The sequence below is a fragment of the Natrix helvetica genome (assembly GCF_964273705.1).
Source record: "Natrix helvetica genome assembly, chromosome: 7".
NCBI lineage: Eukaryota > Metazoa > Chordata > Lepidosauria > Squamata > Natricidae > Natrix > Natrix helvetica.
The window spans coordinates 7712313-7732065 of record NC_138558.1 but is presented as its reverse complement, the minus strand read 5'-3'; positions in this window follow the sequence as shown (position 1 = coordinate 7732065).

The window sequence follows — 19753 nt, the reverse complement described above, 5'->3', positions numbered from 1 at the left end:
GAATAAAATCCCCAAAGTAAAGCATTGATGACTTCTCCTCGGATTCAGACTTGCTCTTTCCTTCACTCGGAGAGTCATTCCAAGAAGCTATGCATCAAACTTACAGGGGGGCCAAACAGACTCGCCTAGATAAATCAGGACTATTTAATGATTCTGCATTGAACCAAAATGTGTTTTTTATTTAATGTTCTGTTTGCATTAGATTATTGGTCTTAAGGCAGGGATGTCCAACTTTGCAACTTTTAAGATCTGAACCTGGCTGGCTGGGGGATTTCTGGGAGTTGGAAGTCCACGGAAAGTTGCAAGGTTTGACACCCTTAGACTAAGGCGTAACCGGCTGCAGCCGATTTGTATTTAGCTGCTTTCTTGCTTCACGTTTTATCCATTTTAATGTACTACTTAATATTCCACTTAAAGTTGGAGTTGTTCTCTTAAAACACTTGGACCCATTTTATATTGTCATAGGAATCCTGGAAAGGAAATTCAAAAGTAACTGTGGTTTTAACTTATTAATCTCTTTACCGTTTCACGTTTTTAAAACTGCAAAGCATCAAATTGGGTGGTTGGCTCCTTTAAATGGATTTATTCTTACATGGTATCTTTAGATCAGTGGTGGGATACGACCAGTCCGCCCCGGTATGGGCGTACCGGTCCCTGCTGGGAGCACCCAGTACCGTTCCGTTACGGTTCTCTGGAGGGCCCACCTGCCCACGCTCCCTACCTGTATTTGAGCTGTTCGGGGCTTATGTGCCTGGAGTGAACGGCACCTGCGCGATGCTCTGCCAAGCAACTGGAGCGTCGCGGAGGCGTCGCAGGCAGTAAGTATGCATGCACATGTGGTGGACGTCCGTCCCCGTTTTACCATACTGGTTGCAATGGGATCTGGAACCCACCACTGCTTTAGATGTAGTCTAACGAGTCCCCGTTTTTAGCCCCCAAAGACGTACGACATTTGATCACCTTGGAAACTTTTTTTTTTGCTGAAATAGAGGTCGAAAACATCACATTTCTGTATCATTAATCATATAAATAAATCTTAATTATTTGTCAATAAAATTCTTAGGCTCCAGGCTGGATTTTTGCTACTTTTCGTTTTAAAAATGCTAAGATCACAGAACGTTTTTTTAAAAATTAGGGATATTTTCCGCATATATTTTCCGCCATATATTCTATGTTGAAGCCTCAAACATTGTTGGCTCAGACATTTATAGAATAAAGGAAGTGTTCAGGCTAAAGCAGCAGTCACAGTTCTCTGCCAGGTCTGTAGCCACGGCAGCTGGTCTGTGCATAAAATGGCTGTATCACCCAGCAACAGGGCCCATCTACCTCCTACTGAGCCCCTAAGCCTTCTTTGTATTCATTGTGGCCATTAAAGCTGGCTTTGCTATCTGCAAAAAGTCCTCTTTAAAAGTGTGATGCATCAGTTGCAAAAAGCATGGATTAATGCAGTGATTCCCAAAGTGTGCGCCGCGGCTCCCTGGGGAGCCGCGCTATTGTCATAAGGGCGCCGCGAAGCCGGGCGCCCGGTTCCCTCCCTCCTCTCGGGCTTTGGAGGGAAGCTTCTGCAAAAGCCCGGGCATGACAAGTCTCCCAGGCTGAAATTTGGCGAGCTGTACGCACGCGCCTGTTTTCCACGGTGTGGAGCAGCGGCGAGATTCTGGGCGGCGAGCGATGATTCCGGGGGGCATCAGTGGGGGGGGGCAGGGTCCCCCTCGCGTTCCTCATCTTCCCAGATGGCCCCTGGAATCATCGCTCGCCGCGCAGAATCTCGCCGCTGCTCCACGCCGTGGAAAACAGGCGCGTGCGCACAGCTCGGCAAATTAAAGCCTGGGAGACTTGTCATGCCCGGGCTTTTGCAGAAGCTTCCCTCCGAAGCGTTCCGAGGGAGGGCTGTAAACTTCCCTCCGAAGTCTTGGGAAGTTCTGAGGAGCCCCACAAGGCAAAACGCCGCTGCCAGGTAGCTAAAAGTACGTCTCTGATTCGTCTCTGTCAGTCTCTCTCTGATTCCCTCTCTCACTCCCTCTCTCTGTTCCTCTGTCTGTCTCACTCACACACACTGGTGACCACAGTGTGTGTGTGTGTGAGTGAGACAGACAGACAGGAACAGAGAGAGGGAGTGAGGGAGGGAATCAGAGAGAGACTGACAGACACACACACACACACACACACACAGAGGGGGAGGGAGGGAGAGAAAGATAGACAGAGAGAGACACACACAGTGAGTGATTAAGTGAATGAGTGAGAGACAGATACACCCACATACACAGAGTGACAGAGAGGAAGGGAGGGGAGAGAGACAGGGAGACACACACACACACACACACACACAGAGAGAGAGACAGAGAGAGAGACAGAGAGGGGGAGGGAGGGAGAGAAAGATAGACACACACAGAGTGAGTGATTAAGTGAATGAGTGAGAGACAGACACACACACACACACACACAGAGTGACAGAGTTGGGGGAAGGAGGAGAGAGAGAGAGAGAGACAGATAGACACCCAGAGAAAATGACAGAGGGAGACAGAGAGGGAGGGAGGGAGAGAGAGACAAAGAGCCAGAGAGAGAGAGAGAGAGAAAGAAAAAGAAAAAAAGAAAGAAAGTGGGAGAGAGATGAAAGAAAGAAAGAAAAACAACATATGACCACAATTGAGCCCAAAATTTTGGTTGCTAAGCAAGAGCGGCTCTCCAAATAAATTTCAATCGTGGTTTTGGCGAGATTTGGCTCAGTTGAAAAAAAAGGTTGCCCACCACTGGGCTAGTGTGGTGGTTAAGTTACTTTTCAAAAGCTATTTTTCTGATCCAAGATTTGAGAAGTTGTGCAGCGAACAACAAGCCCATCCATCCCATTAATAATTTTAAATCATTAAACGATGTTCAATAAATTGTGAATTTAAAGCTCGTGTTTAATTTATTTTTCAATTAACCTAACCTTAACGAACTAAAAAGTAGATTTCCAAATCCTTAAAAAGTCAAAAATTAAAAAAAATCGGATGTACCTATTAAGGGAGCCTCGGAAAAAATCCGAAGTGTTATGGGAGCCGCAAACCGAAAAAGATTGGGAACCTCTGGATTAATGAGATCCCGAGCAAGAAAAATCAACCAAATACCTGATTTAAAAAATCGTCATCATCTCAGTAGCTTACCCAGGTGTGCCTGGTATATTTCCAAAACAGCCTTTGCATTTCTTGATAAATTAGAGCTTCCAGAGTATGGTGGACATGGACAATGAGGTTTGGCTGATTTCGGTTGAGCAACGAATGAATCTGTAACAAGATTTACGGAAGGATTTACAGGGAGTCTGTTGCCAAGCAAGACAACTAGTTGAGTATTGCCCCATTTTACAACCTGTTCATTTGTTGAGTGAATTCACTGCCGTTGTTAGCAATACGGTTGTTAAGTGAATCCTGCTTCCCCATTTTACTTTACTTCTGTTGTGAGAAGGTCACCAATGTTGATCGCATGACGCCAGGACACTGCAACCGTCATAAATGTGAGCCAGTAAACCAAGCATCTGAATATTGATCACTGGGATGCTGCAACAGTCATAAGTGAAAATTCATCATAATTCACTTTTTTCAGCGCCCATGTAACTTCAATTGGTCACTGAATGAATGGTTGTAAGTCAAGGACTACCTGTATGAAAATAATTTGGAGGTGCTTTGGACTTCACATGAACTCTGTTTTCCCTTGTAACTTTGTACGGTCACAAAATGACCTGCTATAGATCTAGGACTTCGTAAATAACTACTCAGGTTATTTTTTAAAAAAAAAATTTACTGCATACATTCTAGATGTTTTAGGAAATTTGCAGTTATTTCCAAATCGTGGCCAGAACCAGATGCTTGTTGAGAGTTATAAATTCTGTTGGGTTATAAAAGAAATTAAAAGGCGCTTGCTCCTGGGGAGGAAAGCGATGGCAAATCTAGACAGCAACCTATAAAGCAGAGACATCACCCTGCCAACAAAAGTGTGTATAGTCAAGGCTTTGGTTTTCCCAGTTGCAATGGATGGCTGTGAAAGTTGGACCATAAGGAAGTCTTGAGCGCCAAAGAATGGAGGCATTTGAACTCTGGTGCTGGAGAAGACTCCTGCGAGTCCCTTGGACTGCAAGGCCATCCAACCGGTCAGTCCTAGAGGAGATCAGCCCTGACTGCTCTTTAGAAGACCAGATCCTGAAGAGGAAACTCAAGTACTTTGGCCCCCTAACGAGAAGGAAGGACTCACTGGAGAAGAGCCTCATGCTGAGAAAGATGGAGGGCAAGAGAAGAAGGGGACGACAGAGAAGGAGGTGGCTGGATGGAGTCACTGAAGCAGTCAGCGGGAGCTTAAATGGACTCCAGAGGACGGTAGAGGACAGGAAGGCCTGGAGGAACGTTGTCCAGGGAGTTGCGATGGACATGACTTCTCAACTAACAACAACATAAATTTCCACATTTGGAAAATCTTCCTCCAGTTCTTTCACCGTCTGTGACACAACAGCGGCCTCCCACATGCTTCTTGGCAGGTCCCACAAAGAATCCCCTAAAACTAACTTCAAGACTTGTCAAACCACAGCTTCACAACAGGCCGCAATCCCTTGGGAAAATGCATTGCGGTGCCACACGGGGCCGCTGCCGGCTCGCTCTTCAACCAACGGGGATTTTAAACTGTCGACGTGCTGTAGCCAAATCGAGAGGTGTCACCCTTTTCCTTCGCCCCGACCCTCCCTCATAAAGTACTTTGTAAACGGCCTTCTGAATTGGCAAGGCCTGGAAAAAAGCCGGAAGGATTTAAACAGAAATATGGTCTAGAATGTGCTGGGAATTCTCTGGCAATCTTTCGGCTTCCCAGCTGTTCAGCTTTGCGGTGAGATGGAAATGCTTAGATAATGCTAATCCTGGCGTGGCTGCCTGAGAATTATCTTCCAGGCAAAATCTATCGCGGCCCCCACCCAAACAGCTGGCCCAGTCATATTTCTCCACAGGTTAGCGACCAAAAACAGTAACCACTATTATTAATATCATTAACTAACCGATAACTCTCCATTGCCCAGGTATTTACTTATAGGGGGGAAATGTCCGGACCAAACGTAATTTCTAATATTGGATTTTCCCCCTTACCACAGGGAGCCTCCTTGCGGAGTACTGTGAAGCCGTTACCATGGCAACTCCACTGCACTGTGCAGTAGAAGCCGGTACGGCAGTACGGCACAACAGGCTGTAACACACACCCTTAGGGGTGTCTTACCCCCCACCCCCACCCCAGTATTTTTCTCCAGGGAGTAAGTCATCTGTGTACCAGGTTTGGTTGAAATTGCTTGAGGCGTTGCAGAGTTATGCTGGAACAAACACACACAGCCATTTTTATGTATATATATAGATAGAGGCATTCAGTAGTGGTAAGTCACGTATCTTACCACAGAAATTAAGTCGTGCTTATCTTTATGTACACATCGGACTTTCTCCGCCTTAAACCTACCAGCATTTTTGCATGAATCTAGTTTCTAGAAGAAGAGGAAGAAAGATTTCTAAATTAAAAGTCTGGGCATTTTTGAGCCTTTCTGTATAAAGAAAATAAAGGTAGATCTTGACTTACAATCACAGTTGAACCAAGATTTCCCACTGCTAAGCAAGACGGTTGTTAAGTGAGCTTTACCCTATTTTCTGACCTTTCTTGCCACAGCTATTAAGTGAATTACTACAGCTGTTAAGCTTGTAACACTTGGTTGTTAAGCGAATCTGGCTTCCCCATGGACGTTGCTTGTCAGAGGGTCGCAAAAGGTGATCACGTGACCCCAGGATACTACAACCATCATAAGTATGAACCACTTGCCAAGCATTGGAATTTTGATCCTGTGACCATGGGGATGCTGCAACGGTCGTAAGTGTGAAAAATCACCTTTTTCCAGTGCCGTTGTGACTTCGAATGGTCACTAAATGAGCTATTGTAAATCGAGGACCACCTGTACAGGATCAGCCACAGTTGGCTTGATGTTGTTGGCTTGATGTTGCAGGTTAAATCATGCAGCAGGACCTCCGCTGGGTTTATGATGTGGGTTTATAAGATTCCTATCTTATAAGATTCTCATAGGGATGCGGTGGCTCAGTGGCTAAGATGCTGAGCTTGTCGATCAGAAAGGCCAGCAGTTTGGCGGTTCGAATCCCTAGTGCCACGTAACAGTGAGCTCATGTTACTTGTCCCAGCTTCTGCCAACCTAGCAGTTCGAAAGCATGTAAAAATGCAAGTAGACAAATAGGAACCACCTTTGGTGGGAAGATAACAGCGTTCCGTGCGCCTTTGGCATTTAGTCATGCCGGCCACATGACCACGGAGACATCTTCGGACAGCGCTGGCTCTTTGGCTTTGAAACAATGAGCACCGCCCCCTAGAGTCAGGAACGACTAGCACATATGTGCGAGGGGAACCTTTACCTATCTTCTCATCCCTGTGATAGGCGAATGCTTGTATCACAACTGCAGGATTGTGTTGTTCTTCTCCATAACTTTCTCATTCCTATCTTCCATCCACCAAGTTTTGACCTGAATCATTGTTTCCTCATTCTTGGTTTCATGTTTTCCAAATGAAATCAGTTCCTTGTCCCCACCCTCTTCACACACACACACACACACACACACACACAAATGCACAACACAGTTTTTTCTGCCCGCTGATGATCTGCCTGATCAGGAGCAAAATTTCACCCGCTGATTTTTATCAGCAACCTGATCTTAATCCCTTCCATCGGTTTCCCAATCGCAAACACGGTTCCTGCTGAATATTCCATCTTTTCTTAACCTTAAACAACCTTGGCTGATCGTGGGAACACTAAACAGGTTGGACCCAGTTAAATACCACGCAGGGACGAAGCATATCCATGCTGCTCCAACACAGCTCCCCGACCACTTCTGTGATGTGCTTGGAAGACATATTTTATATACCAGGCACTCCTCGACTTACGACCATAATTGAGCCCAAAATTGAGCTAAGCAAGACTGTTGTTAAGTGAGTATTTCCTCCTTTTACAACCTTTCTTGCCACAGTTTTTAAGTGAATCCAGTTAAGTTAGTAATGATGATTCAGTGAAAGCTGGCTTCCCCATTTTCTTTGTTTGTCAGAAGATGGCAAGAGTTGATCACTTGACCTTGGGACACTTCGACCGTCATATATATGAGTCAGGTGCCAAGCACCCAAATTTTGATCATGATCACAGGGAGGCTGCATTGGTAATAAAAATGAGAAACATCATGTTTTCCAGGACCGTTGTAACTTTGAATAGTCACTAAACGCATGGTTGTAAGTCAAGGGCTACCTTTATTTGTAAAATTACAGCACAGGTAATTCTTCAGTTATGGCCACAATTGAGCCCAACATTTCTGTTGTTAAGTGAGACATCGGCAAAGCGTTTTGCCCCATTTTTCGAACTTTCTTGCCACAGCTGTTACGTGAATCACTATGGTTGTTAAGTTATTAACCTGGTTGTTAAGTGAATCTGGCTTCTCCATTAACTTTAATTGTCAGAAGGTTGCAAAGGGTGATCCCGTGATCCCTGGATATTGCAACTGTCATAAATACATGCCAGTTGCCAGGTATCTGAATATTGATCATGTGACCCTGGGGATGCTTCAATGATTGTGAGGAAAATAATCGTCACTTTTTTCAGTGTCGTCGTAATTTTGAACTGTTGATTGTCAGTCGAGGGCTACTTGTGTTCATAAAATTCATAAAGTTCATAGAATCCTTTCAGAATCATCAATATGCAACCAAAACGAATGTATGAGGGCATTTTCTAACATTTGATTGCTTCGTGCAACACCGGCAGCCAGCCTGTCAAGGAATTGTGCAGCTGGTGTCAAAATGCGTCAGAGACGCTGCCATAAACTTGTAGTTTTATATAAATAAATATAGTTTACATTTCTATTTATATCAATCGAGATAGTCAGGCACGTCACGACATCGTGAGGTAAACCGTCAGGTAAATCACAGAACAGCCTACAGAACACCCAGAAGGAGAAAAAGGCGGGAAAAAGGGAAACACCCCTTTTACACCCAGCAACCAATCATAATGTAGATTGCCTCATGCAAGAGCCGGCACTCTCCAATCAATCAACAGCTGTGTGTTCTGGCCCGTTATACACTTTACTTTTCCAGAAATAAAATAAAATAAAATAAAAATAGAATAAAACAGAAATAATATAATAAACATTAAAATAAAATAATATAAAATATAAAATAATATAAAATATAAAATAAATAATAAAATAAAATAAATAATAAAATAAAATAAATAATAAAATAATTAAATTAATTAAATTAAATTAAATTAAATTTCTTTAACACGGCCCAAAATCAATCCTTGTTTAGGAAGATCGTCTTCCACCCAAGATGAATCCTTGCTTATGCCTGAGAACAAGATTGCCTTCAACATGGGGCCGTTCAACAGCCTTGATTGCTTTCGATCCCGGATCTCATTCTTTGAGGCTGGGAAAGTACAGCAATGGATCCTAATTTTGCTTTCAGCCGATTTATATTTTGACTGCAGGTGCCAGCTTGGCAAAGTGCCTTCCAGCTGCAAATCTGCTCTGCAAACTTTCCTGCACCCAGCCCTAGTTTCAAGGAGTGTGCTATGCAAATGACACCACCCCGATGAGTAACGTTTTTGGTGACCGTTTCCACCGTACTGCAAAAGAGGCCGCAGAAAGAGTTTGCCTATTGCTCATACCGGGATGTCATGTGCATACATCTGTCTACTTCTGACAAAAGCAACTCATGGGAGGGTGGGGGAATGAGCCGTGGAGGAGTTACTCATTGGCAGGAATCTACCAGATTCCTCAACAGTATACAGAGGAAGTTCATAATCATGGGTTCCTGCTTCCTGCTGTTAGTTCTCATGGTCTAGGCATCAGGGTTGATGGGTGCCAAGCAGTGGTGGGTTTCAAAATTTTTTAGAACCTCTTCTGTAGGTGTAGCCTGCTTTGTGGGAGTGCCTTGCCGGCCATGTGACCAGGTGGGAGTGGCTTGCTGGCCATTTGACTGGGTGGGAGTGGCTTGGCAGTCATGTGACTGGGTGGGTGTGGCCAACTTGTAAAATGTGGTGAAACTCACTTAACAACGCTCTTGGATTGTATTGGATTGGATTTATTGGATTTATATGCTCTTGCCTAGCAACCAAAATGTTGGCACAGAAACTCTGGCATTTGAAGCACGCAAATCTTAAAGCTGTCAAGTTACAACACCCTTGCACCCCTAACCCTTTAGAAAGAAAACCCCTGGGGTGTTCAAACTTGACAGCTTTAAGACTTGTGGACTTCAACTCCCAGAATTCCTCCTCTCGCTCTTCATCTTGATGATGAGTGGACGGATGTGGGGAGGGAGCTGGAACCAGTAAACGGCACGGTAGATTTGTGAAACCTCTTCTAAAGAAGAGGTTAGAACTGGCAGGAACCCACCCCTGGTGCCAATGGCCCAGAGTCATGTTCTGTTCAAAGAAAAATTGGATATTTTTTGTTTCTTTTCAGGACCTTATTTCCCCAGAGTGGTAATTTATCAAGGAGGAGGTTTTTTTTGGATGTCCATAGGATAGAATTAAGGAAATAAAAGAGAAGGGGCTATCTTCCTTCCTTCCTTCCCTCCCTCCCTCCTTCCTTCCTTCCTTCCTTCCTTCCTTTCTCCTTCCTTCCTCTTTCCTTCCTTTCTCCCTTCCTCCTTCTCTCCCTCCCTTTCCCTCTTTCCCTCCCTCTTTTTATTTTTACTAAAATTTTGAATACAACAGAAATATAAAAATTAAAGAAAAGAGAATAAGAGAACTTTGAAAGGACGCTAAGCAATTGGGCACAAATTGCTACACAATTGGTTATAAAACAAGGACCACCTGTAAACCAATGGTGGAATTCATTTTTTTTTACTACCGGTTCTGTGGGCGTGGCTTGGTGGGCATGGCAGGGGAAGGATACTGCAAAATCCCCCATCCCTTCCAATCAGCTGGGACTCGGGAGGCAGAGAATAGATGGCCAGTGAGAGGTGATATTCTCCGATTCTCCAAACTACTCAAAATTCCCACTACCGGTTCTCCAGAACTGGTCAGAACCTGCTGAATGCCACCTCTGCTGTAAAGCCTTTATCGACCTACTTTAGTGACCATTTGAAGTTATGACATGGATAAAAGAGACTTACAACCAGTCCTCGTACTTACAACCTCCAAAACATCCCCCAAAGTCACAGGATCAAAATTCAAGACCATGGTAACCAGGATGTATTTCCATAACTTGCAACATCCCAGGATTTGGGGATTATCATTTACAACCTTCCCAGCTAGTTTCTGACAAGCAAAGACACTGGGAGAAGACGGGTTTGCTTAATAACTGTGTGATTCACTTAATAACTGCAGTGCTTCACTTAATAACTGCAGTGCTTCACTTAACAACTGTGGCAAAACAGGTCATAAAATCAGGCATCACTCACTTAACCGTCTTGCTAAGTAGTGAAAATTTTGGTTGTAAGTCGAGAATTACCTGTACTTCCGATAGCTTCCGTTACTAACCAATATAATGGTTCTTTCAAGAAGATCCTTTTTTTTTTACATTTATTAGTTTAGAACAGGGGTGTCCAAACTTGGGTACTTTAAGACTTGTGGACTTCAACTCCCAGAATTCCCCAGCCAGCCCCATGCTGGGAGTTGAAGTCCACAAGTCTTAAAGTTCCCAAGTTTGGACACCCCTGGTTTAGAATATAAAATACCAAAATACAAAAGCAAATAGTAGGAAAAATAATGGAGGGAAAAGGAGAAGTGTAGAAAAGAAAGAGAGGCATTGACTTCCAACACTCTTTGGTGCAGTAGAATAAAACTGTCATCCAACCTCAACTTTTCACTTTTACATAATAATATAAACCAACCATTTCGAGTCCTTTCCGGGAGAGGGGGCGGTCTATAAGTGTGAATAATAAATAAATAAATAAATAACAACAAATCTATCTAATCAGTAAAACCCCAAATCAAAGTTTCTTCCCCCCCCCCCACGTCAAGCACAAAGTCCAGAAGTGGTTTCCAAGTAGAAATAAAAGTATTTGTATTTTTTTCTTCTTCGACCAGAGCATTCAGTTGAGTCATTTCTGCTAACTCCATCAACTTTTGCAGCCGTTCGTCCATCGTGGGGGATCAAAATGTCCTTCCATTTTTGTCCATAAAGTCATCTTGCTATATAAAGTCAACATATATAATTATCATCAAAGTTCCATTTTCCCTCCAAGTCTTTTTCCATTAAACCCCAAGGAAAAGTCGGTGGTTTTATCTTTATGTATGAAGAACTTAATATCTGTCAACTTGCTAACAGTCCCATCGGTGGCCCGGAAACTCAGAAAGTAGATTAAATAAACAGCACTTTGTTTGGCCTTTAAAAGACAAAACATGTGATGTTGCAAGAAGAACCGGTTTGCTCCCAGGCTGAACAGCGGTCTGCGTTGATCACAGGACTCTGGGCTGAAGTGAACGTTATCCAGGTGCATTCGGGGGAAAACCGGTCACGAATTATACAGAAAAACTGGTTTTGCCTGCCTCGGTCAATTAACTGATGGGAAACTGAGTTCCAAACTTTGAATTAATTAATTGATTGATTCAGAGCTACCGGATCTGGGTTGCAAAGAATCATTAGATGGCAGCTAATGATCTTAAGGGGATGCGGTGGCTCAGTGGCTAAGACACTGAGCTTGTCGATCAGAAAGGTCGGCAGTTCGGTGGTTCGAATCCCTAGCGCCGCGTAACAGAGTGAGCTCCCTTTATTTGTCCCAGCTTCTGCCAACCTAGCAGTTCGAAAGCATGTAAAAATGCAAGTAGAAAAATAGGGACCACCTTTGGTGGGAAGGTAACAGTGTTCTGTGCGCCTTCGGCGTTTAGTCATGCCGGCCACATGACCATGGAGACGTGCTCCCAACAATCTGGGACCTCATTTCACCCACCTCGGAAGGATGGAAGGCTGAGTCAACCTTGAGGCTGGCGGGATTCGAACCACCAAATTGCAGTCAGCCGGCAGTCAGTAGAAGTAGCCTGCAGTACTGCAGTCTAACCACTGCACCACCAAGGGTCCTTTATTGTTTGCTTTATGGACAATCTTCAAAACCATCGCTGTCCCAATTTAAAATGTTCCCTGTGTTGAGTGTGTGTTTATATAAGCACTTTAGGGTTCCGGTGAAATATATTTTTAGCCTCTCAAGTAATTCCTGGCTTAGAAACCACCCACAAGATCCCTGACTCCAGGGAATAGTCTTGGGGAATCTGTCAGTTGATTTTGAAAAAAGAGGACAATCCCGTTTATTTCCAGTCATGCTTTGGAGAGAGTACCAAGAAGAGAGCGGTCGCAGATGGGATAGTTCAGCTATCAGTGGGAGCCCATTTGGAGTCCATAATGTTTATGATGGTTTTAGGGGAGCTCAAACGACCTGTTCTTTAATAGTCATTTGCATGGATGCCCATGTGTTTTTTTTTTATATTGAGATAGGGATGGAGGGATAGATGAATAGATAGAAAGATGGATGATAGGTAGATATACAGAGATAGAAATAGAGGATAGACAGATATCATCTCAATCAATATCTGTCAGTCCGTCCATCCATCTATCCATATACCCATCTATCATCCATGTGTCCCCTGTCCGTCCGTCCACCCATCCGTCCATTCAGCCATCCACCCATCTATATCCACCTGTCTGTCTGTCCATCTGTTCATCCTTCTGTCCATCTATCTTCTTTCTTTCTTTCTTTCTATCTATCCATCTATCTACCTACCTATCTATCTATCTATCTATCTATCTATCTATCTATCTATCTATCTATCTATCTATCTTTCTATCAATCATATTATCTATCTTTTGATTAATCATATCTATCTATCTATCTATCTATCTATCTATCTATCTATCTATCTATCATCTACCTACCTACCTACCTACCTACCTATCATCTATCTATCTTTCTATTAATCATATTATCTATCTATCTATCTATCTATCTATCTTTCTATCTTTCTATCTTTCTATCAATCATATTATCTATCTTTTGATTAATCATATCTATCTATCTATCTATCTATCTATCTATCTATCTATCTATCTATCTATCATCTACCTACCTACCTACCTACCTACCTACCTACCTATCATCTATCTATCTTTCTATTAATCATATTATCTATCTATCTATCTATCTATCTATCTATCTATCTATCTATCTATCATCTATCTATTAATCATATTATCTATCTATCTATCTATCTATCTATCTATCTATCTATCTATTAATCATATTATCTATCTATCTATCTATCTATCTATCTATCTATTAATCATATTATCTATCTATCTATCTATCTATCTATCTATCTATCTATCTATCTTTCTATCTTTGTATCTTTCTATCAATCATATTATCTATCTTTTGATTAATCATATCTATCTATCTATCTATCTATCTATCTATCTATCTATCTATCTATCTATCATCTACCTACCTACCTACCTACCTACCTGCCTACCTATCATCTATCTATCTTTCTATTAATCATATTATCTATCTATCTATCTATCTATCTATCTATCTATCTATCTATCTATCGATGCGCAGTGGCGCAGTGGTTAGAGTGCAGTACAGCAAGCTACTTCTGCTGATCACCGGCTGCCAGCAGTTTGGCAGATTGAATCTCACCAGGCTCAAGGTTGACTCAGCCTCCCATCCTTCCAAGGTGGGTAAAATGAGGACCCAGATTGTTGGGGGAAAGAGGCTGGCTCTGTAAACCGTTTTTTTTTTTGTAAACAGAGGGCTGTAAAGCACTGTGAAGTGGTATATAAGTTTAAGTGGTATTTCTTTCTATCTATCTATCTATCTATCTATCTATCTATCTATCTATCTATCTATCATCTATCTATCATCTATCTATCTATCTATCTATCTATCTATCTATCTATCTATCTATCTATCTATCTATCTATCATCTATCATCTATCTATCATCTATCTATCTATCTATCTATCTATCTATCTATCTATCTATCTATCTATCTATCTATCTATCTATCTACCTACCTACCTACCTACCTACCTACCTATCTATGTATCTATCTATCTATCTTTATCTATCCTATTCTATTTCTTCTATCTATATCTATCATTTATAAATCATCTATCAATGAAGAGCCCTGGTGGCACTGTGGTTAGAGTGCAGTATTGCAGGCCAACTCTGTCCACTGCCTGGAGTTTGATCCTGAAAGGACTCAAAATTGAGTTGACCTTCCATCCTCCCAAGGTTGGTAAAACAAGGACCAATGTGCTGACATTTGCAAACTGCCCAGAGTGCTGAGACTTATACAAGTCTAAGTGCTATTGCTATTAACTATGGCTAAATGGCTGTCCAATCTCTTCTTAAAAACCTCCCAAAACTTTATCCCCCCCCCCCCCCCCCCGTGTGTTTTTAAGACTGGCTGTGTTGGAGTGGAGTCCGAAGATGGGATAGAAGGCCCAGAGGTCACATCAGAAGCTCGTGAAGCTCAATCTTAGGAAGCCCCTCTGAAATCCCTCCTCACGCTGTATATGAAGAAGCTGCCATTTGCATACCGGAGAAATGTTTGAATCCATTCCCGCGTGATGCTTCTGAGCTATTATTACCAGTTCCATATTATTTTCTTGTCATTCATGTCTTAATGCAGCCCGACATTCCAGTTGCCGTTTTGGCTGCCGCTAGCTTAACAGATGGTAGCAGTTAATTATATCCTAATTTGTGTATCTCTATTCTATTTATAAAAAACCTCAGGGTTAGTTTTTTTCCCTCTCACATTATATTTCGTTCTCCCAGGAGACGGTCCCATATGCAGGCTTAGCGGGAGCAGCAGCATATTCCATGCTTGACCCGCTGGGCACATTCTTGCCTTTCAATGCTGTCCCACTTTGACAAAGTTCTTGCACTGAGTCCGTTGGCCCTGATTGCTCCGTGAGCGGAACAATAAAGAAGAGATTCAATTCATTCAATTGATTTGAAACTTAAGGTTATTGACTTTAAATATGCCACCATGGTACTGTAGAACCAACATGGAAGACCCAGCAAGAAAGGAATGGACACACACACACACACAAACAACAAAGCACACTTACAGAATACAGAATAACAGAATTGGAAGGGACCTTGGAGGTCTTCTAGTCCAATCCCCTGCCTAGGCAGGAAACCCTACACCACTTCAGACAAATAGTTTAGCCAACATCTTCTTAAAAACTTCCAGTGTTGGAGCATTCACAACTTCTGAAGGCAAGTTGTTCCACTGATTAATTGTTCAGTCAGGAAACTTCTCCTAGGTTGCTTTTCTCCTTGATTATTTTCCACCCATTGCTTCTTGTCCTGCCCTCAGGTGCTTTGGAGAATAGCTTGACTTCCTTTTAGCTTGACTTCTATCCACTCATTTATCCAGCCAGCCAGACATTGATGGTAAAATAAGTAGGTAGGTTGGTAGGTAGATGGATAGATAGATAGATAGATAGATAGATAGATAGATAGATAGATAGATAGATAGATAATAGATGAGAAATATAGAAGATAGATAGATGGATGGATGGATAGATAGATAGATAGTAGGTAGGTAGGTAGGTAGGTAGGTAGGTAGGTAGGTAGGTAGGAAGAAGATAGATGAGAAATAGATACAATACAATACAATAGTAGAGTTGGAAGGGACCTTGGAGGTCTTCTAGTCCAACCTCCTGCCTAAGCAGGAAACCCTATACCGTTTCAGACAAATAGCTATCCAACATCTTCTTAAAGACTTCCAGTGTTGGGGCATTCACAACTTCTGGAGGCAAGCTGTTCCACTGATTAATTGTTCTCACTGTCAGGAAATTTCTCCTCAGTTCTAAGTTGCTTCTCTCCTTGATTAGTTTCCACCCATTGCTTCTTGTTCTACCCTCAGGTGCTTTGGAGAATAGTTTGACTCCCTCTTCTTTGTGACAACCTCTGAGATATTGGAATAATGCTATCATGTCTCCCCTAGTCCTTCTTTCTCTTAAGCTAAACATACCCAGTTCCTGCAACCGTTCTTCATATGTTTTAGTCTCCAGTCCCCTAATCATCTTGGTTGCTCTTCTCCGTACTCTTTCTAGAGTCTCCACATCTTTTTTACATCGTGGTGACCAGAACTGAATGCAGTATTCCAAGTGTGGCCTTACCAAGGCATTATAAAGTGGTATTAACACTTCACGTGATCTTGATTCTATCCCTCTGTTGATGCAGCCTAGAACTTGTGTTGGCTTTTTTGGCAGCTACTGCACACTGCTGGCTCATATTTAAATGGTTGTCCACTAGGACTCCAAGATCCCTTTCACAGTTACTACTACTGAGTAAGGTATCACCTATACTGTACCTGTGCATTCCGTTTTTGTTGCCTAAATGTAGAACCTTACTCTTTTCACCATTGAATTTCATTTTATTAGATAGTGCCCAATGTTCAAGTTTGTCAAGATCCTTCTGTATCTTAAGCCTATCTTCTGGAGTGTTGGCTGTTCCTGCCAGCTTGGTATCATCTGCAAATTTGATGAGTTCCCCATTTATTCCCTCATCCAAATCATTGATGAAGATGTTGAAGAGTACTGGGCCTAAAACAGAGCCTTGGGGTACTCCACTGCATACTTCCCTCCATGTAGATGCAGTTCCATTGAGAACTACACGTTGAGTGCGGTTGGTCAGCCAGTTACCAATCCATCTGGTGGTGATGCTGTCTAACCCACATTCTTCTACTTTATCTAGTAGTAGGTTATGGTCTACCTTATCAAAAGCCTTACTGAAGTCCAAGTAAACTATATCAACGGCATTCCTCTGGTCCACTAATTTTGTCACATTATCAAAGAATGCAATAAGATTAGTCTGGCATGATCTGTTTTTGACAAATCCATGTTGGCTTTTGGCTATTACTTTGTTTGCTTCTAGGTGTTTGCATATTCGTTGTTTGATTATTTTTTCCAGAATCTTTCCTGGTATTGAGGTTAGGCTGATAGGTCTGTAGTTTCCTGGATCTAATTTTTTCCCTTTTTTGAAGATGGGAACCACATCAGCTCTTTTCCAGTCCTCTGGTAGTTCCCCGGTGTTCCAGGATCTCTGAAAGATATAATTCAGTGGTTCTGAGATCTCGTCTGCTAGTTCCTTCAGAACTCTGGGGTGTAATCCATCCGGTCCTGGTGATTTGAACTCGTCTAGGGTAGACAGGTGCTCACTTACCATTTTCTTCCCTATTTCAATTTGTGTTCCTAATTTTGTGGTGCTGCTTTTGATAGGTTGGACTGTTTTATCCCTTTGTGTAAAGACAGATGCAAAACATGAGCTAAATAGTTCTGCTTTCTCCCTGTTGCTTGTCACCTTCTTGCCACTTTCTCCTAGCAATGGACCAATTGTTTCCTTAACTTGATAGATACATAGATAGATAATAGATAATAGATAGATAGATAGATAGATAGATAGATAGATAGGTAGGTAGGTAGGTAGGTAGGTAGGTAGGTAGGGTAGGTAGGTAGAAGATAGATAGATGAGAAATAGATGATAGATAGATAGATAATAGATAGATGAGAGATAGATAGATGATAGGTAGAAGATAGATGAGAAATGATTGATAGATAGATAGATAGATAGATAGATAGATGATAGATGATAGATAGATGAGAAATAGACAATGATAGATAGATGATAGATAAATAGAAGATAGATGAGAAATAGATGATAGATAGATAGATAGATAGATAGATAGATGATAGATGATAGATAGATGAGAAATAGACAATGATAGATAGATGAGAGATAGATAGAAGATAGATAGATGAGAAATAGATGATAGATAGATAGATAGATAGATAGATGATAGATGATGATAGATGATAGATGAGAAATAGACAATGATAGATAGATGAGAGATAGATAGATAGATGAGAAATAGACAATGATAGATAGATGATAGATAGATAGATAATAGGTAGGTAGGTAGGTAGGTAGGTAGGTAGGTAGGTAGAAGATAGATAGATGAGAAATAGATGATAGATAGATAGATAGATAGATAGATAGATAGATAGATAGATAATAGGTAGGTAGGTAGGTAGAAGATAGATAGATGAGAAATAGATGATAGATAGATAGATAATAGATAGATGATAGATAGATAGATGATAGGTAGAAGATAGATGAGAAATAGATGATAGATAGATAGATAGATGATAGATAGATAGATAGATAGATAGATAGATAGATGATAGATATATGAGAAATAGACAATGATAGATAGATGATAGATAAATAGAAGATAGATAGATGAGAAATAGATGATAGATAGATAGATAGATAGATGATAGATGATAGATGATAGATAGATGAGAAATAGACAATGATAGATAGATGATAGATAGATAGAAGATATATAGATGAGAAATAGATGATAGATAGATAGATAGATAGATAGATAGATAGATAGATAGATGATAGATAGATGAGAAATAGACAATGATAGATAGATAGATAGATAGATAGATAGATAGATAGATAGAAGATAGATAGATGAGAAATAGATGATAGATAGATAATAGATAGATGAGAGATAGATAGATAAATAGATAGTAGATGAGAAATAGATGATAGATAGAGTATATGATAAATATATGATAGATAGATAGATAGATAGATAGATAGATAGATAGATAGATAGATAGATAGATAGATAGATAGATAGATAGATAGATAGAGATGGCAGAGAAGGAATGTCACCTAAGGAAAGTAAACTAATTCCAGAGTGCCATATGGTGGCCATAGAAAGTTGCCCAGATGCATAAAAGTTCCAGAAAGTTTATCATAGGCTGATTCTTTCCCCCTTCTCCAAATCTCTCATTTTTAATCATAATGGTTTCCTGTTACGCCAGCCAAGGGAGATGACCTTTAAGCTGGTCTGTTTTTACAGATATTGGGATAACTGCGGCCCGATGTTCATAGAAAGGAGGTACCTGCAAGAAACCCATGCATTCTTTTGCTGGGATAAAATCAACACGGCTTAAGCAAGAATTCATGTGGGGGATGCGGCTCTTACAAAATACAGCAAATGATGTGTTACAAAGCAGAGGGATATCAATTGACTTCTGGAAGAACGAAAGGTCTGAGTGAAGGGCGGAGGAATGGATGGGATCTTCCTCCTGGATATGCTCCTGAAACCCATGGGAGATGCTCCCTTCAACCTGCAGTGTATCATGTTCTCCCCAACGTTATCATTTTAGAGAGCATATCCACCTGCTTTCCTAAATTGCTCAAGGTTCCAACTTTCTGAAACTATTTTTACATAAGCTGGAAATTACAAAAGAGCTGCAATGTTATTTCCAAGTTGAACACAGGTGGGAGCGAGGTGAGGAAAGGCAATTAGATGATTCAGGGGCTGGAGGCTAAAAAAAATACGAAGAACCGTTGCAGGAATTGGGTTTGGCTAGTCTAGAGAAAAGAAGGAGTGGGGGAGACATGAGAGCAGTCTTCCAATATTTGAGAAGCTGCCACAAAGAAGGGGGGGGGGCGGTCAACCTATTCTCCAAAGCACCTGAGGGTGGGACAAGAAGCAATGGGTGGAAACTAATCAAGGAGAGAAGCAACGTAGAACTAAGGAGAAATTTCCTGACAGTTAGAACAATTAATCAGTGGAACAACTTGCCTCCAGAAGTTGTGAATGCTCCAACACTGGAAGTTTTAAAAAAGTGATTGGACAACAATTTGTCTGAAGTGGTGTAGGGTTTCCTGCCTAAGC